Raw genomic sequence first — 24152 nt, 5'->3', positions numbered from 1 at the left:
CACAGAGAGAATACCTGAGTGTAATTAGGTTAAGTTGATCTCAAAGCTGGTGAAAACTCTTCATCATCAGAATACGTTATTGTCAGGTTTAATATGCTTCTTTTTAGCTACTAAACGACGCCCGCAACTCCGTTGCGCCAAAATTCGTTTATCACGGAAAAAATTCACTTTTTCGGGATAAAAAGTATCATATTATGTCCTTTCTCGGGGCTCAAAGTATCGCCATACCAAATTTCAGGAAAATCGATTTAGTGGCGTTTGAGCGACTGTCCCTATATTATATGCCCAATTCTTTAAAACTATGCAACGGATTTTAGCGTTTTTGTAGTTAAGATTCTAAAATACTATACCTAATTCATATGGCAAAATAATGTTTGCCGGGTTTGCCAATAATATTATTTAAAAAAAAATTACATAACTAAAACAAAGCCACCTGAGAACGTGAGAACTTTTCGTGATCTTCAAGCATCGTTTTATCGTTATGCCTATTGTGTTAATGATTCAAATAATGAATTTTCATTAACTCTCTTGAACTTTATCGAGAAATTGAAGTTTGATTAAATTCGTGAAAACTCAAGAAAACCAATACGCGAGTGTTGGGCTAACAATTCGTGGAAACGAAGTTTTGTTGAATTTATCTTGACATTAAAATGAAGTGGATACTATATTGTAAAAATTCAGCTTTAGCCATTAAGTGATGCAGATGGATGAGGCTAGAGTTATCTTTATTCGTGTTTTGCTGACGTAACGGGCTCTTTTGATTCCTTCATAATATATGCCAGTCTCGAATGTGGTGCGTGGTTAAACAAACAACCAATTTTGTATGATGTCAAATTAATTCCCTACACGTCGCTATTTCAAAGGCTATTCATTTTATTATGCTAAAATGACTTGTATAATAGTGACCCATTGACGCTTTAATTAACGCGCTAAGCCGACACAATGACGAACATAAAACACACTCTGTTTTCAGACATCTGCAACACTGGAGGCACTCAAAGAGAGTGCACTCACAAACACAATAACGACCGAAGTGCAGGCTTAGGCGCTAGGCTGTATCGCCCGATATCACTAATTCTTTGTTTCGTTACTTCTTGTTGCACGAAAAATATTGTTTTGTTATCTGACCTCCAAAATGTGTATAATCATCTCGGCCGGTCTTTGAAAATGTTGATTGCCTCATTATACTCTACTGGATAAAACAAAACAGTTTAGGATGTGTATGAATACCTCGTATAGAGTTTACTGTGAAAGTAGCAGCGATGTAGTCCTTTAATTCTGTGTTTCTATGAGAAACGTCTCAACATCATGAATTTTCCCATACAAATATAAAAGCAAAAACTATTTCAGCGCTTTATTTTTACAGTCACGTAAAGTATTGTCACTTTTTTACACCCTGTATAATTCTGTTTTGTATAATATTTAACTTAGTGTAACATAATTACACAGAAAATATAAAATAATTAAATGGTGCCCTCCTACTTTGCATAAAATACCAGGGATATTACTTTGAAAAGCATATTATGTGCTTTCTTATAAGTCCATGCCAAACTTTATGAAAATCAGTCAACTTGAACCTATGCAATGAAAAATTCAGTCAAATGTTTATGGTATTGATATGAGTGTCTTTATAAATACGTAGTTTATATCCTCTTTGTATAAATTGTAAAATACATTTTGTAATACGGTGGGAAGAAAGGTAACTAGAAATTATATTAAAGTACCGAAAATATTTTATGAATAGAGGCCACAACCGAATAATTCGTGAAATTGAGATGTAAAGGAATTAACAATGGCGCTGTATTCTAAAAGTAAAATGAGAATAATGAGATCATCCTCCTATCTGCCGGTTTCAGTAAATACAGTTCAGTTAAATATTTTGTAGTAGTTTCACAGTATTTGTATTAGCCGGAAGTATTTATTCACTCTTGCGAACTAGGCAAATCTGGATAGAAAATAATATTTATTTTTTAATCGCCAAGCGGAAAGATTTTTAGGATTTTTATATGAAATTAGAATATGAATCATATTTTATAATTTGCTAAAATAAGGTAAAATTTATTATTCGCACGAAGTAGTCGTCGAATTAAATTTGAAAAACATCATGATGGAATTATTTTCTAATTCAGAGTCTCAGTTCCACTAACCGTAACTTTAACCTTAAGGTTCAAGATAACTCCGTGAATTAAACATTGTGTTGTTTCTCTCATTCCTCGTAGCATGATATTATTTTAACACAGGATTAATTTTAACTTAGACGATGGCACAAATAGTGCTGCTTAAAAACATAGGTAGGTAAGATGGCATAAAAAAGAGATGGGACAAACGTCGATCATTTTTTGTTAAGTTTGTAAAAAATATATATTTTAACACTGGCTTAATTTTAAGTACTGGCTTAAGTGTAACACTGGCTTAGTTTTTAGTTGAATTGTTGCAAATAATAATAATACTTACTCCCCACACCGATTTCGGTGACGGTGGCCAGTTTCATTGAAACCAGGCCAGTAACGCAGGAGTAATTTTATAGTCCCCTGTGTGTGCGCAGTACACAAGAGCACTCTCTATTCTTTCACTCTCATAACCCAGTGGGACGGAAGACCGACACGACCGGCGAGAGATCAGGCGCAGGACCGACTTTTTACATGCCCATCCGACGCATGGATCATCTTACTTGTCAGACAATCAGGTGATCAGCCTGCATTGTCCTAACCAAACTTGGAAATAACATGTTTTCAACGCGGGAATCGAACCCACGACCTCCGAATCGAGAGCCACGCTCTTATAACCACTAGACCACGGAGGCGTTGCAAATAGCTTACCGCTAAAAAACGTCTAGCTAAGATGTTATAAAAAAGCGATGACAAAATGTCGGTCATCTCCGTAAAGCCGCCAAGTTATATCTTCCGTGAAGCCGTCAAGTTATATCTCTCGCTAATGTCGGGGGTCACGCGATCGATCCGCCCACGCGTCGCTTTTGTCATTATGATTGACTGTGGCCAGAAAAAGCGTCCCGGGGGCCTTTTTATACAATCTTAAACACGACTTCAAGGCTGTTTTAGCCAAAACAAGGATATATTACTACAAATTTACGTGGTAGAGCCATGCTTCGGTACGAATGGGCCGGCTCGACCGGATAAATACCACGGGTTCACAGAAAACCAGCGTGAAACAGCGCTTGCGCTGTGTTTCGCCGAGTGAGTGAGTTTACCGGAGGCCCAATTCCCTACCCTCCCTTTTTATTACTCTATTCCCTCTTAAAAGGCCGGCAACGCACCTGCAGCTCTTCTGATGTTGCGTGTGTCCATGGGCGACGGAAGTTGCTTCCCATCAGGTGACCCGTTTGCTCGTTTGCCCCCATAATTCAGAAAAAAAAAATGTCTTTACGCTAGAAGCAGCACCAGCATAGACAGTAAACATAAAGTTTTGTTCGAAGTTTGTTAACGTTGCTGTCAATATGACGTCTGCAACTAGGCGCGGTCGCAGCCTGAAGTTTTGGATGGGGTCACTCACTAGTCACTACACTTAAAATTTATCGCTGTTATCATAATAACTAGAAATTTCCTTTTATTATTTGGCAAGATTTTGAGATTTTTCAATTTGACCTTAGATTTGGGGGTCATGTCCCCTGTGAACCCTCCCTTCTGACCGCGCCTGTGTGCAACATGTCAGATTTTTGTCGGATTTACTGTATGTACGCAGCGCCCTCTGCTCCGTAGCTACCTGTTTACCATCTACTACTGAGTAGCTATCCTGGTAGAGAATGTCTACTTTTTTTTATGAAATAAGGGGCAAACGGGTCACCTGGAAAGCAACTTCCGTCGCCCATAGACACTCGCAAAATCAGAAGAGTTGCAGGTGCGTTGCCGGCCTTTGAAGAGGGAATAGGGGAGGGTAAGAAAGTGAATAGAGAAGGGTAGAGAAGGGAATAGGGTCCCTACCCTATTCTCAATCCCCTGATTGGGCCTCCGGTAAACTCATTCACTCGGCGAAACACAGCGCAAGCGCTGTTAAACGCCGGTTTTCTGTGAGCCCGTGGTATTTATCCGGTCGAGCCGGCCCATTCGTGCCGAAGCATGGCTCTACCACGCTGTCGTGGTACTGTCTACTGTCGTGGTATTTTATATGATGCTGAATAGTAAGCCATAGAAACAGAAATATTAATCAAATCGAGGAGATTCACCTTTCAAAAAAAAAATTGAAAAATTTTACTTTCAACGGAACATAGCAAATTGGAATACGGTTTTTGCATATTGCGTTTGAAATGACGAAAATAGCCTTTCCACAACCTAGTCTAATTGTACCGACTAGGGATCGAGATAGAATGTAGGTCACACACATGAGCACTAAACACACACAGTACACACAGCGCACATGCACACGTACGCAATCCGCATTTACCTGCCTCTGTACCAGGCGCAATGTAAGCTTATTAAATGACGTTTAAAATTGTTTCCTTTGTTACGTTTTTTCAGTTATTTGTATATGAATATGTGTTATTAATATTTGTAGCAGGCTATAGACAAAAGAAGAAAAAGAGAAAAGAATCTTTAGAAAACACAAAATGTAATAAATTTAAGTTTGTTCAATCGAAAATTACAAAAACTTACAAAACTTATAATGAAAATATTATGTAGGGAACATAGGCTTATGTTGACTAATATTATCTCTGATGATGAAAAAACATACATTGATAATAATAATAATTAACCTCTTTATTTCAACGCGAAGTCGGGTAAAAGCAACATCGTAAAAGAACAAACAGCGTTTACATAATATAGGTTTATCGCGGCATTATGAATGGCATAGATTTAAGGAGAGAAAACGTTATATACGAGTATTTTATGTTGTTTTGGTACTCAGTTGATTCAAAATATGGCTTCGTGGCGGCAAGCACTTTATTCCATACGAATTGATGTACAGGCAGCAGAAAAGTTTAAGATTATTTTAATTAAATCCCGTAAGATCGCAATATTTTTTTTAAGTTTAAAATATTGTTTAGGCCATCCCTCGATCGTACAATCATGAAAATCTATCTTTATCGCGGTCGAATATGATCACTTGGGAGTTGAAGCATTAATTACTCTTCATACAAGTATAACACTATTGAAATTAATAACTTGGTGGGTTTACTGCTATTTTAACTTAAAATAACTATTGTTACTAACCGTAATAATAATAGCTCCCACACCGGTTTCGGTGACGGTGGCCGGTTTCATTGAAACCAATCCAGCTACGCAGGAGTAATTTATAGTGCCCAAGTGTGTGCGCAGTACACAAGAGCACTCTCTATTCCTTTACTCTCATAACCCAGTGGGACGGACGACCGACACGACTGGCGAGAGATCAGGCGCAGGACCGACTTTTTACATGCCCATCCGACGCATGGATCATCTTACTTGTCAAACAATCGGGTGATCAGCCTGCATTGTCCTAACCAAACTTGGAAATAACATGTTTCCAACGCGGGAATCGAACCCACGACCTCCGAGTCAAGAGCCGCGCTCTATACCACTAGACCACGGAGGCGCTCAAAACCGTACATATAATACTAACCGTACATATAATATATTCAAAGAACTGCCTCGAGCTAAATAAAATTATTCCGAACATAATATTGTACGTTCAATTCACTGCATATTTTTGTGACGGCCGAAGTCGAAATAAATTAACGAATAATATGCTCAGTATATTTACATATACAGTCTAGACAATGTTTGCTACTTCAGGGTGGAAAGTAATCCCTGATTTTTTATCTTCTAAATATCTGGGGGCACGGGAGTGCCCCCGCCAAGATGAGCCAAGCGAAGCGCGCACGTAATATTTTATCTGGTAATTATTATGTGTACATACTAAGAAAGAACGGTATAGATTTAGAGGAAGGAGGTGATAGGCGGGAGTTGTCAAAGAAAGCTAATAATGAATATCTTAACCGGAGCCACGTGCGTTGCTTGTGAGAACTACTTAATTAGAAGATATTTTTTACTTTTAAACGGGCTTTGGCCCACTGCACATTCCCACCACTGTATCTCCTGTGTCGCCAGGATCGACAGCGGTATCCAACCACGAAAACCCTTTGATATGATCTCAGGAAGCCCGAGGGACATACTAAAACTGTCTTGGGACCCGCAACGAAATTAATCAGAAGAAAATAGGAGGAGTAGGAAGATTCCAGTTTCCCTCCCCATAAACTTAGTAGATATTGTAAAATTTTGCTTTAATGCTACTATGCAATGCTAGTTAAATGTTGTCGATTGGGTAATATCTTTAATACCGTCTCAAGATTAAGCATAATCCCGACGCGATGTGGAAAAAAATATTATTTAGAACTCTACACAAGCGCTACTTCTTGAAAAAAATTCAAGAGGAAACCAGGGAAATAAAATATTTCTGTTAGCCCTCGCTACACGTGCTGAAACTTGGCTCCGTCTCTATTGGATCAAACAGAAATAGCAAATTGTACAGCTTCATACAAATCTATTTTTCTGAGTTTCTTAATTGTGCTGCTTTACAAATTGACAACATAAAAAAGTTATTAATAAGTGGACCGTACTCAATATGTGGGCCTACACAACTTGTTATATTTGAGCTTAAGTGATAAAACTTAACGCATAAAGAAATTTACATCATACCTTTTGTCATATTATTTAGCTAAAAACATCACATAGAGCGCAAACTGTATATTACCTTTTTGTGAAATTATAACTATTCCGAGAACCGAATTAAAATAATAGTTAATCGTAATGGCACAAGCCTCAGTATTCACAAATCACAATGCATAAGAACACTGTACACCAAATCTCGCCCACAAAGTTATGTAAATACTCTTATATGTTTGAGTAAACTACATAGTATAATATATCATACACGCGCGGAGTCTCCGGAGAGATCTTTTGTTTTTTGTGACGCGACCTCTCCTTGTTAAGTTTAATTGGAATTGTTCGCTCATGTCGCAACTTCCTATGTAATGACTTCGAAGTGGGTGAACAATTGATTCCAGATATAAAGGAGAGGATGCAATGGGAGGGAGGAAAGAGAAATGCAATATTATTGTACAAAATGACTCTGCATATTATAGGGGAGAACGCAACATTATTGCGTAACGTGTAGTGTTGTTTAATATATTCTGTAGATCGTAAATAATTAAGAATGATATAAATTATAACGTATGTGACTTGATCTACCAAGCCACATACTTTGTATGCTAAGTACTCACATGCGGTTTTGCTCGATAGTTTTACTCCAAATCAAGTAATAATTACTGTGTGAACCGCAAAACTCACTCGAAGGCTCGCATCGAGCCGGCTCGATGGAATTAAGTATATCGATTTAGAATAAAACTATCGAGCAATGCTGAATGTGTGGACGAAATCCCGAGCCGCAGGTTTTGCTCGATGTTATTGCTTGATCGAGCAAAACCGTATGTGAGTACTTAGCATTACAACTGAAAAAAATGTATTTTTTCGTCTGTTAAAGCCTGGCTTTAACATGACCAGAGCCAGCAGTGAGCATTTGTTATTTTCTTCTGTCAGGTGCTCCAATAAAAGGGTCGGCGAGTCCCACCGCTTCACGTCATCAGCTACGTCATCGAGGACTACAGGAGGGGGTTTGACCTGTCAAGAAGCCCGTCCTCTATTCGCCCTACAATCGCCCGTAGCCTAACATCGTTCCATCACAATAGACATAACGACCAGTAGTTCGACTGCAAAGAGACGGACAGGTTTCAATATCTGTCAAATTCGTCGGGTTTCACTAGGATTATGAACGGAATGTGCCTCGCGCTGGCTGATATAATTTATTTTTATATATTTAAAAAAAATATTTCAAAATTAGATTCTGTCAATTTTAATCGCATGTGCCAAAACACAAACAACAATACGACCAAAGAAGAACACGTCCAGCAAATATGTCATAGTTTTAAATTCGTAGGTGACAAGTTAACAACCCTAGCGACGATTTTCGTCATAATACGTCAAATTTAAAAATTTCAACATCAGTTCTAAGTCGGCATACTCTATCATTCTGTCTACTCTGGTTCCATTTTTGTTATCCACTAAAATCATTACAATCTGTTAATCGATCCCTTTGTAAATAGTACAGAATAAATTAGTATTTTGTACGAAGTTGTTTGATTAAACAATTTCCAAGTCTTTTCTTGTTTTTAACACCATTTAATCTATACGTACCTAAATAAGGGAGATATCATAATAACCTACAGTCACTTTATTCTAAATTGGCGCAGAGGGACCTTAAATAATAAGTATCGCGTTTTATCGCGTTATTTTTTGTCTTTCCTACTTATTGTCTGTTGTTTCCTGTCTCTAGTGTGTACTCGACTTTACAGAGCGCTCGGAAGGAATTGGGTGAAGAATTGATTTCTCGTCGTAAGATGAGGAAATTGAAAACACTCTCGCGTCGCGCTCGTTATTGTGGCCCCGACTCGAGACAAAACTCATGTGAACTTGGATGTTACTAGCGTAAGGACAGGCTGTTTGAGTGTTAAAATGTCTCTACACACTGTAACAAAACATAATGATAATAATTATAGTTAATACCTTAGTGTGAGTTGTCCCTTATATTGATTTCACTGTGAAAGTAGGATTGCTAAACGAGTTAATTTTTTTATGCGCTGATACTGAGCGCTTGTCCATAGAAATTCTAAAAAAATGCTCTTTCAGCGCAGCTACTTTCACATTCAACTCTTTATGAGGAACATGCACACCCTTTTCTTTATAATCGAGGATAATACTTTAATTATCACTTTGTTTTGTTAAACCCTGTATATAAGAGCGTCTAATTCAAGGCAAGACAAAAGGAACTACTGTTTAAAGGACGTGCACAACTAAAGATCGATGTTTAGCTTAGTTGAAGCGAGAAGTGAGTGAACCAGGCGGCGGATGGGTTTTTATAGGTAGATTGCGTTCAGATGGTGTTATTGGTAACTAATGTATGTTACTCTTAGGTATTGTACTGTATTCACATATGTGTGCCCCATATGTGTGTGTGTGTGCGTTTTTTTTTTAATGAAGGTTGTGCAAAATGTTGGTATAGGTTCATCCTTACTCTAAAATTATTGTCGACTTATCTATCTTTCCCCTGTCAACCCACATCGATATGTGGAGACAACGAATAATAATAAACATGAGGGCAGATGATATGGAAGTATACGAAATAAGTTAGAAGAATACAAAACCAATATATTTATATTATGTAAATTTCAAGGTGCTTCTCCACATCATCCATAATTCCATACTAATATTATAAATGCGAAAGTGTGTCTTTCTGTCTGTTACCTCTTCACGCCCAAACCGCTAAACCGATTTTGCTGAAATTTAGTATGGAGATACTTTGATTCCCGAGAAGGGACATAAAATACTTTTTATCCCGGAAAATTTTACGGTTTCCGTGAAATTAACGAATTTAGGCGCAACGGAGTTACGGGCGTCATCTCGTACAATATAAGTGCATAAATTATAACTTTAACAGGACCGAAGAATTTAATAATAATATAAGTGCATGAAAAGTGTATATTATTATTTTATAATATTAATGACATTGGATGCTTCACAAATCACACCACGTCATTCTGGTCCATAAAGTTAATATACCTAGTGGAATAGAGCAACAATCTCGAGCTGTCAAACAAATGTGTACGTATACACTTACACAAGCATGATTGAACACGAATTCTATGAGATTAAATTGTCAGCGTGCGGCACGTGCCGACTAGACGTCAAAAAAAGAGTGCTGCTGTCATGTATCACATCATGTGGTCTCTTTTTACCACGCAGTGTTACTGATAGTGACATCTCTCTTGCCTTTGTTTCTCTATTCCGCTAGGTATAATAACTTTATGGTCTGGCCCCGTGCTAAGTACCTGAAGGACTTGTGGTACGGGTAACAGACAACAAAAATATGTTTAAGATTTTTACCATACGATACATTATTATATTTAATACACATATAAGATTATATCTTTTTGGGTTATAATAAAATGAATGTGTTGCTTCTGAAAGAGAGTTTTTTTATATTGTTAAATTCTTGACAAACACTTTATATTACACAAAATACACATTATTGACAAAATCTTACCTGAAAGAGAAACGACATTCAATGTTTATAATCTCTAACACAAAAAATGTATTACCAATTTCCCAACAATAATTATTTTCGGTTTTTTACTTAACTTAAATCTAAAATCATAATGCCAGTCATTCTTTTCGGCCAAAGTCTATCTTCCTCTTCTTCTTCATTAAGCTGACTAAAACCTTTGACATTTGCCATGAATTGTGATGAGAAGCGATGAATTAAAAAAAAAAACAAGCATTGAAGAAAATGTAGGTATTTTCTTTACACACATTCAGGATCCAGAGACATTAAAATATTTTATGTCGTATTTTCATTATCAGTAACGTACGACGAATCACAAATTAATACGGATAACAGAATATTCAGTCCTCCTTAGCCATTCTTGTGACTTTTGTCGTCGTATAGTGCACAAGACGAAATATCTAATCATCTCATAAGATTACAAGCTCAGAATAACATATTTTCTAGGAAATCATCTCCCCGTAGAACCTCTACGAGATTACTTCGTAGCAAGACGCTACGCCGTAGCACCACGTAAAATGACACTTCTACGAAGCCGTTGCATATTCGGGCTTTTAAGGTGACGCCGCGTTAAAGTAAAAAACCGTGTTGGATATGTTTTAGATTGCTTGTTTCCTATGACAGTCCGGGCCGGCCTCTCATAGAAACAAGCACAACAGGAAAAAATGGAAAGGGCGTAAGCGACAAAATGGTTTTTATCTCGTTGTAATTTAAAAACCATAAACATATGAAATATGTTTATGGCTTTTTTTTTTGCCCATAGCTTACATAAGCTATGGGCAAATTAAAGTGCATGCTTGAACCAAAACCAAAGAAAATGTACACATTTTGGAAGCTTAAATCACTCTGCTCTGTTGGCAAAATAGGAATCCCTTTTTTTACAGAGGTCTTTTTGATTGATTAGTCTGTACTATTCGCTACAGCCAAATTATCAAGGCGTTGCCTTAATACGATAATAATAATAATTATCCATACTTAATATTGCTTAATATATGAAAAAGTGTGTCCGAACTCCGACTGACTTTCTGTGTCACTTCTTTACATCTAAACCCCTTAAGGCTTAACCACTTTTGATGATTTTTTGTGAGGAACATAGGATAGTTTTTATCCCGGAAAGATGAACGGTACTCATGTGTTTGACGCAACGAAGTTAAAGTTAATAAATATAAAAAATATATATTATATAACATATATAAGAACATTATCTAAGTTTCGTCTGTTACGACTTGCAATCCCGACTTTTACTCAAAAGTTTGACCTTATTTTTATGAAACAAGGGGGCAAACGAGCAAACGGGTCACCTGATGGAAAGCAACTTCCGTCGCCCATGGACACTCGCAGCATCAGAAGAGCTGCAGGTACGTTGCCGGCCTTTTAAGAGGGAAAGGAAGAGGGTAAGGAAGGGAATAGGGTAGGGTATTGGGCCTCCGGTAAACTCACTCACTCGGCGAAACACAGCGCGAGCGCTGTTTCACGCCGGTTTTCTGTGAGAACGTGGTATTTCTCCGGTTGAGCTGGCCCATTCGTGCCGAAGCATGGCTCTCCCACGTATAAAAGGTTTTAAAGACAATATTTACATAAACCAAAATAAATTACGCAGCTGTGTTGTAATATATTCAGTGCCGGATACGAACGGAGCTGCAACTTGCAAAGGTCACAATCAATGCTTCCATTTATAGCGAGCTGGGGCCCGGGCCCCGCGCGGGGGCACGCGGGGGCACGCGGGGGCATGCTCTGACGTCATAGCTTGCGTACATCAGCGGTGCGGCTTTGTTAGCTGCTTGACGTAGTTTTAGAACTTCTAATAACGTTAATAGTTTTGATGTTGGCCTTTTGAAGTGCAAGTATGTTTTTGGCATATTACTTTAAACGACTAGTAGGATGTTATTTGGTAACGTTCGTCTCGACTCTCGGTTGTAAGTGTGCCTATGGGACACGTAGTCGGATTTTCAGTTTTTAAAGAGATGCTTTTATGATGTTTTTAATATTAGTTTTTTTATTTCTTTGTGTGTTACTATTAAAAGCAAATGACTTCCGAAAATAATAAAAAAGTTAGTATAAAACAAAACTTAAAATATAAATAAACTAGTTGTCCCGGCTAACGTTTCTTTGCCATATAAAGTATTTCGCCCATATTATTTTATTGAAGTGACTAAATAAGTATGTCACCATGGCAACGTCCATCGCTATCCCGTCGCACAAACAATGGTCGCCGTCAGTCTCGAGTTGTAATAATTTACTATTATTTATTCAACAAATGCACTTATCAATATAAAAAGTACCCAGTAGCCGATTCTCAGACCTACTGAATATGCATATAAAATTTGGTAAAAATCAGTAAAGCCGTTTCGGAGGAGTACGGTGACTAACATTGTAACACGAGAATTTTATGTATAAGAAGAAGATTACTTCTAATTTTTTCTATACGATATATCAATTAATAATCACTAAAACCTATTGCATCGTTTATACGAAAACCACTCAACAATGTTTCCAATTTAAAATAACACCGATGCTACAATTTCCGCATCAAATCTGCGATCGCTTCTGTCCAAATGTCAGGGTGCGTTCGACGGGAGAATCAATTTGAGCGGGACGGAGATATCGCCGTCTCGCTCCCCAGGACCCTGGGAAACCTAGATTTTCCTGGGACCTAAGGATTAACCTACATTGAACTTTACCCTACAAATGTTAAGGTAGTATTTAGGTCAGTTGCGCTACTACAGCCTGATTTATTTGCTTGTGAAATTGTTACATTGGTAGAATGGAGTCTATGTAATGGGGTGTACTCGTAATAATAAACATTTCAATCGCGGGAATGTCGTGATTTTGCCACTGTGCATAATTAATTATCAATTAGTACGGTTTGACAGCTTAGTATCTTTTGCAGAATTTAAACAAAGACGGCAGCTGCCGTAAATCTTAATGTATGTTTCATCGACCTAGTAATATTATGATAAAAATATATATTTTTTTTCTAATTGATAAAAATAATGGTTTGTTTCATTATAATTATTTAAAACTCTGAACACTTCCTTTGTTTTAAAGCTGATGCTGTATCGTTTGAATTAAATATCAACTTCTTCTGCGATTGAACTTTATTTATTCGTTATTTAAAGATTAAAGGTCAAAATAGGATTCTTTGAAATTTTATACCGAGAAGAGCGTCGTAAGTGTTTTATTGCTTCCCAGAAGGATCACTTGACGTGATGGATTGAATATGTCAATATTAAAATAAACATTACAAGTAGACCTTAAAAAGGCGATTGTAACATAATATGCTACAGTTTACAGAATATGATACGACATAATATTTAAAAAGTATGAAGTACAATACATAATAAACTAAAAAATATAATATCACAGGAACGAGGCTTATAGTGCCTGCTTAATCTTATCAAAATCGACCAGACATTCAGAACCTATTAGAGCCGGACCATACCACTTTATTGTATTAGTGTAAATAACATAATATACTTATTCGTATCTTATAAACTAGCCTCTCTTGTATTCTTTTAGCGTATATTCTACAAACAAATATGGCTGATAAATCTGAAAGTTGTATGTAAGTGGGACGTAAAAGTTTTCGCATGTGACGCGTGCGGGGGACACATAAATGACATCCGTTACAGATACAGAGGAGAACGAATTTTAACTGCTCAATTTCAAGTATATAAGTTGACTAGATGTTGCCCACAATTGCGTTCAAAGATTAATTTATTGAAAGAACTATCCCATACCCTTTTATGACCAAAAGTATCTACCGTAGATAATTATAGACAGATAGACAAACATTACAATATTCGTAATATATACGTATAGATTAGTGTACACTACAGAAAGTGTTTTAACAATGTAGCACCTCCATCGTAGGTACCGCAGACACAATAGATTTTCAATTGTTATGCGACAGCCGGCTGCTGCTTGGGGATTGATGGGTTAATAATTATGTACTTGATTCATACACAAAGCTCAATATAGTTATTAAAACGCTAAGTACATTTATAATTAGTCCACTTCTTACCTACATAATATTCAAATTTAAAACAAGCTAAAAACGTAACTGCGAATACAAATGACGCTCATTGTCCCTAAAAGGGATTAAGAATACAATCAAAATTAATAGTACCCCTCCCAACCCCAAACACAAGGTTACATAACCCGTTAACCCGTAACCGACATGTGGGTCAAGGTACACAGCTGATCAGCCCGGGTCCAAACGACCCGTTTGTAATTGAAAAAGTTTATTTAAACAAGCGTATAATTAAATTTTAATTAGTTCATGTTTTTATGAATGTTTATTTCGTGTTGAATTTTTTTACTCTTTTTTAATTCGATTGTTCATTTTCTGTTATAGATTGAATTACATTATGTATTAAAAACAGACAACTTTCAATCGATATTAACAAAACATATTTACAAATCAAGTGCCTACCTCTTGCCATTATTGATATAGAGCGAAAAAAGCCGAAAAAATCACGTTTGTTGTATGGGAGTATTAAAATTTAATTTTATTTTGTTTTCAGTATTGGTTGTTATAGCGGCAATAGATATACATAATCTGTGAAAATTTCAGAAGTCTAGCTATAGCGGTTCTTGAGATACAGCCTGGAGACAGACAGACAGTCCCGTTTTTACCCTTTGGGTACGGAACCCTACAAACATAAAAGGTCAGATATTTTAAAAAGTTGCTATATCTAAGTCTGCTAAACTATTTTTTCATGTATTATACAAAATATATGTTGAATTGCATATTACTAGCTAAAAACCAAGCTTTGTGAGAGCTCGCGTTGTCACACCTTGACTGACCGATGATAACACATCTACATACAAATTAAAATTGCTATGTTAAAGCACAAATCAATTAGGCGTGATAGTTTTTCCATAAAGTGTACCATAAAATGTTCAGGTTGTGGGCTATCTCTCTAAAGTCTAAATATTTTTACAAGCAACGGACAACTTTTAATTTACATAAAATACAATTTGTATTATTCCAGTAAATAGTTTAATAATGACAAGATTTATTTAGCCTACACCGACCTAAATTCCGAACATATTTCCGATACGTATTTATGTAATAAAGTGAAAGGGGTGGGAGAGGAAAATTCATCGTATTTATTGTGCGCGTGTGAGGGGAATGAAGTAACAAAGGGTCCCCGGGACCATCGCGGGTAGGGTTGCCAGGCGTCCGGATAAAGCCAGGTTTTTACTTAAAGGGAGTCCGGCTTTTGCTGTTGAGTCTTTGAGTGTATAATTTTATATGAAAATTTTACACTTATTAAGATGTTAGTTAAAAGTAGTCTATGTTATCAGGAAACTAAAATCTACTAGAAATAATAAAATAAACCCGCACCGTGTACACACACACACACACAGACACACACAGACACACACACACACACACACACACACACACACACACACACACACAAAAACATGTCTTAATTATCAATTAATAAGTACCATTAATTAATAATTCTATTTGTCTTTGCTCTATGTCTATAATATTATTTTGTATGTATCCTAAGAATTTTAGTCAACTCCTACAACTACACAAGTATCTTAGTGTAGGGGTTGCGCACTTCAACTGGTAAAGCTTGGCACTATAATAATATTTGTGTTCCTTTCCAAATTTGTATTTATTATGAGACATGTTTTTTTAAATCTATTAGATAGTAAATTGTTTAAATAAAACAGAAAATTGTACACGCGCACAACAAAGGTATTGCTATACTGAGAGTAATCTAAGTACTCGATAGCAGGGTTTCCGCCTTTTTATACAAATCTAGCTGTTCCGGTCAACTTCGTGTCACTTTAAAACCTTTCTTGGACTTCTACGAATATTTTAAGACTAAAATTAGTCCAATCCGTTCAGCCGTTTTCAAGTTTTCGCGTTACTAACACAATTGAAAATCCATTTTATATACTATATAGATATGTCCGGCTAAGCTGACTGGTTTATCCGGCTTTTCGGCTTAACGACCTGGCAACCCTACTCGCGGGGAGTTAACCGTTTAGCGCTCACGATACTTACACCACTTAACTCTTATGGCTTTTTATATCCCACAGTATATTTACTAAAGTAAATATGAGGGGGCGCGTAACCCGTAAAACGACGTAACAAGTTATTTAACGTTTTAAATTAAGCCCATAATATATTCTCCTCTTTGATTATATTATTTTTTGATAAAATTAGTGTTTGTACAGAATTCTGTACAAACACTAATTTTATAATGATGAAAGTTTCAGTCTGTTATCTCTAAAAACTTTGAGATTTGGAAAAGAATAAGCATCATTAAATACGGCAAAAAGGTTCCGGTACGTTAAATCATATTATGGCAATATTCTTTGCTAATAACATCACGTGTTTAAAAGTTCTCCTTTGGCTGATATAACATTACGGTTTCAAGCCTCTACCTCGATCGTTGAAAAACCAGTCACAATAGCTTATCTATTGTTGTCGCGGCTGCATGTGGCCGCTTGGGAGTTGAAGCATTAAAATAAAATAAAATACAAGGAGGAAGATTAAACTCTTTTAAGTAAAAACGAAACCTACAATATCAGACAACCATTAATAATCCGGAGTTTATTTGGGGGTCAATTAAAACTTGAAAATCTTGAAGATATTCAAGTTTTAATAATTAAAGGTCCGACGAAAGGACAGGGATTATGAGTGGGAAGGTTTTAGCGAATCTGTTGGAGAATATAGTTGGTAATTCCGACTGAAACTAAAAGGTTTTTAGTGTGAAAGGCATCTGTGTTGGCTTTGTGAACTTTTTATTTATTTAAGCTTTAAGCTGGTGCGCAGGCTATATTTGTAACGCGTCCGTGGTACAGTAGTTTAGAGCGCAGTTATTGCCAGAGGTCGTAGGTTCTATTTTTGCGTTTGATAGAAAGATTTTTCTAAGTAAGGTTAGGACAATGCAAGCTGATAAGATGACCCGGATGACGGAAGATGCGTCGGATGTACGTGTTAAAAGTCGATTCTGAGTTTGCCAGTCGTATCGGTATTCCTTCCCTCTGGGTTATTAGCGTAAATGAAAAGAGAGTGTACTGCGCACATTCTTGTGCACCTTATTTAATTGAAATAGCTAGCCTTATTTCAATTAAATAAGGCTAGCTATGTACGAATTATTTCAATAAAATCAGCTAGCATTCTAATCTAATGACATTTACGACAAACTGAATTAAACGTTCTATTCTTGAGGTGCGATCACAGGGTCTATTCCTGGTTGTTATTTCGGTATTACGTAATCTACGCTCAAAACGACTACTTCCTTGATTGAATAGCGGGCGTTTTTTATTTCCTGAGTCGAGATGCGTTCATACTATGATTCAAACCATAAAGTTAATATACCTAGCGGAATAGGGCAACAATCTCGAACTGTCAACCGAAACCAAACTTGGTTTTCATCTGTGTGAAAAATATGTGTACGTATACACTTACACAAGCATGATTGAACATGAATTATATGAGATTAAATTGTCAACGTGCGGCACGTGCCGACTGGACGTCAAAAAAAGAGCGCTGCTGATGACAGCAGCGCTCTTTTTTCGTGGTAAAAAGAGACGTGTGATACATGAGTATCACACGTCTCTTTTTACCACGCAATGTTACTGATAGTGACATCTCTCTTGCTCAGGCCTCTCCATTCCGCTAGGTATATTAATTTTATGATTCAAACGAAGCAAGGAACATATTAAACTGACATTTAGCATGTTTTTTTGACTTGACTAGTTAATTGGACAGTAGGGACACCAGGAGAAGACTTCGGTATGAATAACCAATAATTAATTTTAAAAGCCTGCCTACCTGTCTCAATAAATAAATTGCATAAGATATCATGCAACTTGCTGTAACAGAGGTATATATTACTGAAAATTTCGTAACTTTATAAAAAAGAAAAGGAGGCTGAAGAATATAAGGAGAAAATCCTATTTTTGGTCGGCTACGTTACGTAGTGTGTACTTACCCGAACTATCTGACAGGGGAGACAAACGACAGGGCAGATAAGTGGGACAATATGTAGTTCAACACAACGTCACTACACTTGTTAGTACGAGGCCATACAGCTTCGGTGCGGTGCGGTACGACTTTCCAACGGAATGTTGCTGTATGCCAATGCTGTATTCCAACTTTCCAACGGAATGTTGACAGCGCGTAGTAGCAACGCAGATGTACTGCGTTGCTACTACGCGCTGTCGTGATAAGTATTAAATAGTGTTCAGTTTGAAATACTGCACCAATACCTACGTGGCATTAACAGAATGCTTAGTTGCACTCGCTTTCTCTGACAAAATTTGATATCAAAAATATATGGGATTTTACATAAAGCATAATATATGTGGAGCACAGTATGTTAGGATTAAAGCTTCTCGATAAAATAAGAAACACCATATTGCGCTCCCAAACGGGCATCAAGGACGTAGGTGTCAAGGCGGCCAAGCTGATGTGGGAGTGGGCGGGTCACGTTCGCCGCATGCAAGGCCCGACCGCTGGGCAAGGATCTCAACTCTCAACAGAGTGGGCACCCGAAGATGGACGCCACCGCCGAGGCCGGCCTAGAAAAAGGTGGCGTGACGAGCTGAAGGCATACCACAAAGGCGAAACACGAATACGAAATACGAAAACGAACACGAAAAAATACACGAAGGCAAAACAGCCAGGCTGGCTATCGGTGGCACAGGACAGTGGAAGATCCTGGGGAAGGCCTTTGCCCAGCAGTGGGACACTATAGTATAATTATTATAATAATAATATTCTTAGTGTTATGTTGAGATGATATCAAATCAGCTGATACATTTTATATCTACCAGAACTCCTCGTTATTATAACTAGCGATATAAATATACACTTCGTATCGTCAAATTAGACTGAATCATTCCTCCCTCGTTTCGTTTATTTCTCGTCAATCCAACGAAACGCCGCATTCGACGACACAACGCAGCATTGAAGCGCGGTAACACCGCAACACAAGAGGTCATCGTGGCTTCGCTCTTAATTGATCACAACTAAGGACTTCAGCTTTTTACTGCAAGACTTGATTCAGTAACTAACTTATATAACAGAAAAATTGTGAGCAACTCTAAAGTTTTCTGTTTAATTGTATTATCTTGATTCTATTCTGTTCTGCTTTAACAGTAGACTCAGGCCGATTGCATCATAATATCATCATCATCATCGGCCTATCTCTGTCCTCTGCTGAACGTCGGATGACCATATCTTCAGTTTCATTCTTCCCCTGCCCGCCATCTTAATTCAATGGCAAACCAACATTATAGTACTTTCTAAATGCTATTTCCTTCTGTGCTACAAAATCTTATATCTTTAAACGAGCAACTCTTGTTTAAATTTATATACCTATCTCGAATCTCGGAATCGGCTTCAACGATTTTCATGAAATTTAATATATAGGGAGTTTCGGGGGCGATAAATCGATCTAGCTAGAAATCATTTTTAGAAAATGTCATTTTATTCGTGTTTTATCGAATACCGAGCGAAGCTTTGCATTCCCAAAAAGAAGATTGCTAAATAAATCAATAATTGGTTTTACTGGTATTTATTTATATTTAGATTTTCTTCATTGAAATTGCTTCTACTTTAATATTTCAGAACGATATCGAAGCTTACTTAACATGCTACAAGTCTACTATAGAAATGGATTATGCAGTTGAAATATAAAGTTCTGCCTTATATCTCAGATCGCTACAAGCGTATCGGATATTTTATATTGTTAGTACTCACTGCCATGCTACATAGATTCCAAACGGATTTGTTAAAGGATTTTATAAAACGAATGCGAATATTATACCTGTTATACTTTCACGGTATTATTAACCGCTATTATACCTACAGTCTACACTACCAACACTGTTGCTCTTGAATCAGAGATTGCGGGTTCGATGCTTGCGTTGCAAAATGGTTTTTACCAATTTTAGTTAGGACAAAAGCTGCAGTCGACATTAAAAGGATCCATACATCAGATAGGCTTGTAGAAAGTCGATCCTGCGCTTGATCTTTCGGCAGTGTTATTTTGTGTGCTACCCACTCATTTAGATTTACTACGAGTATTTTAAAAACACATCTCTGACAAAGAATCTTTTATAAAAAAAACTTTTATTTCCATCAGCGAGATTCAAACTCGCAATTTTAAACGCGCTAACTGAACCACAGAGGTTGCCTGAACACAGAGCCTATAAAGCTGGATTGACCTTGAGAATAATGTCTTCCTACTTAATATTCAATGTACCCTGTAATCCCAAGTCGCTTCGACACAAGATGGATTACACCGGCTGAGGTCTAAGCGACGTCAGCGATGATTAATCGCATTGATTTTGACACTTAAATAAGACGTACTGCCTCTCCGGAGTACCCGGTCACCTAGAAACCTACAGGATAACCTAATTATACAGGATGTAACAAAACCTTCAGGGTGTGTGTGTGTGTGTGTGTGTGTGTGTGTGCGTGTGATTTGTGATTTGTGGTCAAGCGCTTCAGGGTTATGAGTTTGCGTATACAAACATTTAAAAAGTTATTTTTTTATCGCAGCTATGTTCATAGTGAACTATAATGCTATACAATAGGAACACATACGAACCCTAAAATATTCTCACTTAGTTTTTTATAATATAGTTCACTCTGAAGGTAGTAAGACGAAAACTTGGTCATAATATTATAAAGGTGACGTTTTTGCTAATGGCAAGCAAAAATTAATTTAGTATTACAGTTACTGGACAAAAGATTTCTACCAAACCAAATTACTTACTAGGCTGTGCGACTCGCATCCCAATAAAATATCAGATTCAGTATTTCATTGCTAACTGTAAAAATAATATATTCAGACGAAACCCTAAAATATCTTATGCGTAATAAAACCGTGCAAACCTCAAGCCGATATCTTTTGTGACAGAAATCAAATAAAGCCGATCGGGAGACGTCCTATATGCTTATTATATTCTGACGAATCTCAGATATTATCATACATTAGAATAACTTGCCTTTGAACAACGTAAAAAATGAGAAATACGAGAATAATATAACCATTAATATTCTTATGTTATACTAGCTGTCCCGGCAAACGTTGTTTTGCCATATTATTTTATTGAAGTGACTAAATAAGTATGGCACCATGGCAACGTCCAACGCTATCCCGTCGCACAAACAATGGTCGCCGTCAGTCTCGAGTTGCAATAATTTACTATTATTTATTCAACAAATGCACTTATCAATATAAAAAGTAGCCAGTAGCCGATTCTCAGACCTACTGAATATGCACATAGGTTAAAATCAGTAAAGCCGTTTCGGAGGAGTACGGTAACTAACATTGTGACACGAGAATAGGGATGATGACAAGGTCAAAGATTAGCGAATTTTGTTAATAAAATAAAGAAATCACGGTAAAAAATAAGTGTTTCCAAAATTTCAGCTTGATAGCATTTGTATTTTTTTTTTGTTATGCGCCTTTAAAGTTGGATATTCAAGTCGATTTTTTTTTCAATTAAATTTCTTAATATTTGTATACAATTCAATAACTTATGCAATTAAAAGTAACTTTTGTTATGAAACCACTTTCATAAACGCAATATTTAATATACCTGTCGAACAAAGTTCTCTCCCGATGCGTACAAACTACGAAAGACTGACGTCAGTCTTTCGTAGCACTTTGTATGGAGCGTTTCGGGAAGGTCTTTTTTATGAGATATTTGAATTGTCATATCTTGGTGAATTTTTAAGCTATCAGAGTCATTCTTTCAACAATGTTTCTATTTTTTAAGTGTCCTTCAATTACCGATAAGAAAAAAAATAGTCATCATGCCTATTGTATGAGAGAGAATATAATATGTGTAAGTATAAGATATTTTATAATGACTTCACGGGAACGCGGTCGAACGGGATAAAAAGTATCCTATGTCCGTTTCCTGGTTCTAAGCTACCTCTCCACCAATTTTCAGCGAAATCGGTTCATCCGTTCTTGAGCTATAAGTAGTGTAACTAACACCACTTTCTTTTATATATTATATATAATATATAATATATATATATAATATATAATAGATATAAATTATTTTTCATTACAGTTTAGACGAGGCAAAAAGATATATGTAGTTTTTCCATAAACCTATAATGCTATGACGAATTATACGACAATATAATATTAAGTCTATGAGTTTTTCAAAAGCAGTTGAAAATAACTTAATTTGATTACGCAATACGCATATAAAATGTGGCTCTAATGATATTACGGAATCGATTGGCATAATATGAATTTTATAGCGGGGACAGACGGACCGACATAACAGAATTACGACGGTATACCCGCACGTATAAAATTCGGCCGAATTTCCTATTACCATCAAGTTTCATGAATTAAAGAAAGTAAATTCTTGTAATAATTTCACCGGCTTTAAGAATGATTCGTAGGTATTAATTTTAATAATAATAATAATAATAAACATTTATTCAACATGTAAACACATTACACCACATTACAAAACAGAACATAGCAAAACAAAAAACAGAGAAAAAAAAAAAAAACAATCAGACGGACATTATAATACACATTTTTATCTATCTGGGTACAAAACACAATGTAGTGTAATGCGAATGCTGCCGAAAAGGACCCCACTCAGGTGATGATCGCGGTATAGTACCTACACCACGATCCCTGGTGTTCTGTGGAGCCTTGTTGTCGTTCGCTCGACAGATGCACACTGGCGTGCAAACTAATTAAGTAGAATAAAATAGTATATATAACAATCTTTATAAGTAAATGCATAATAATTAGATAAAATAGATATGCTCAAATAATTTGTATACTTACATAAACTGTACCTACTTAAATAAAATGATAATATATATAATATTGGCAAAACACGTTAAAACAATGATTTAGAAGTAAGTATTAAATTTAATATTATCATTAAAAAGTTTCAAGTAACTATTTTCCTCTCACCCCAGCCAAAGAATACAATATTATGCACTACGTGAACCCCAGCTACAACATGACGTCACGTCATATGCCATAGCTCAAAACAAAACAGCTGGCGTACTATAATACTTTATCTATTTTACGCTTCTACCTTCATATTATAATAAATGAATAACAGCAGGCAATATCAAAGTTCTATTACATCCGGTATTTTCAAATTCGATTTTTTATAGGAACCCGTTTAGTACCTGTTTAATTGTATTTTAGTTTAAATATTTATTATTAAAGTAAAAATACGACTAAGTATTTCGTGGCAAGTCAAAATTTATTTTACATTACTTCTGTTTATTTTTGTATCCATCAAGAACAATTTCCCAACGTTCGCTCTCAATTTATAACAAAAAAAACGCATTAGAGAGTAATACTTTTTAAATTACTTACCCCAAAAGATCAAATTTCTTTTGTGGGCGATTGAGGCTGGAGAAGTTTCAGATATCGAGATAATTTTACGTTTCCAGAGTCCTTTGTTAGATATTATTAAGCTCCGAATAACGGTGCCCGGAAGATAAAAAGCCCCAAAGAGATTAGACCGAGATATGAACCGTCTATTGGATAACTTAAATAGCAACATAGTCCTTCAAAATAAATGAAAAAGGGGAGAAAAGGGCCCAAAAATAACCCGAAAAAGAACCATAACCGTGTTATCTATAACCATGATTACGTACATGGGCGTACGGAGGGGGGGGGGCAGGGGGGGGGGGGGGGGGGCTGCTGTCCCCCCCTAGATCATGTTGACGTCCCTACTAAGTATATTATCTGGTACTTGGTACTTACATGTTTGCAATACAATATTTTTACAACTAAAAATTATTAAATTTTTATTCTTTATTAACACCTAGCTTATAAGAAATCTGATTTGCCCCCCCCTGGCCCAGAATCTGCGTAATTTGCCCCCCCCCCCCCCCCTGGCCCAGAACCTGGGTACGCCCATGATTGCGTATTTACAGCATTACCAATCAACATCGATTGGCAATCATCTCGCTCTTCACTATAAGTTTTCAAATTAATCGCTTGTATTTTTTCATCATAAGCCAACGTGAGGAGGCGGCATAGCTA

At 36.5% G+C, this 24152-nt stretch overlaps 1 long non-coding RNA gene across 1 annotated transcript; it reads right to left on the bottom strand.

Moving 5' to 3' along the window:
* Positions 1–4116: 4116 nt before the first annotated feature.
* Positions 4117–22137, bottom strand: LOC121731778. Its single transcript, XR_006036289.1, has 3 exons — positions 21989–22137; positions 11544–11550; positions 4117–4128 (listed from the first exon to the last, which is right to left on the bottom strand). It is a non-coding gene; the product is annotated as an uncharacterized LOC121731778 (long non-coding RNA).
* Between the last annotated feature and the right edge of the window lie 2015 nt (positions 22138–24152).

This window comes from Aricia agestis, chromosome 11 (genome assembly GCF_905147365.1).
Source record: "Aricia agestis chromosome 11, ilAriAges1.1, whole genome shotgun sequence".
In the NCBI taxonomy this organism is placed as follows: Eukaryota; Metazoa; Arthropoda; class Insecta; order Lepidoptera; family Lycaenidae; genus Aricia; species Aricia agestis.
This window is presented reverse-complemented; position numbering and strand designations above follow the sequence as displayed.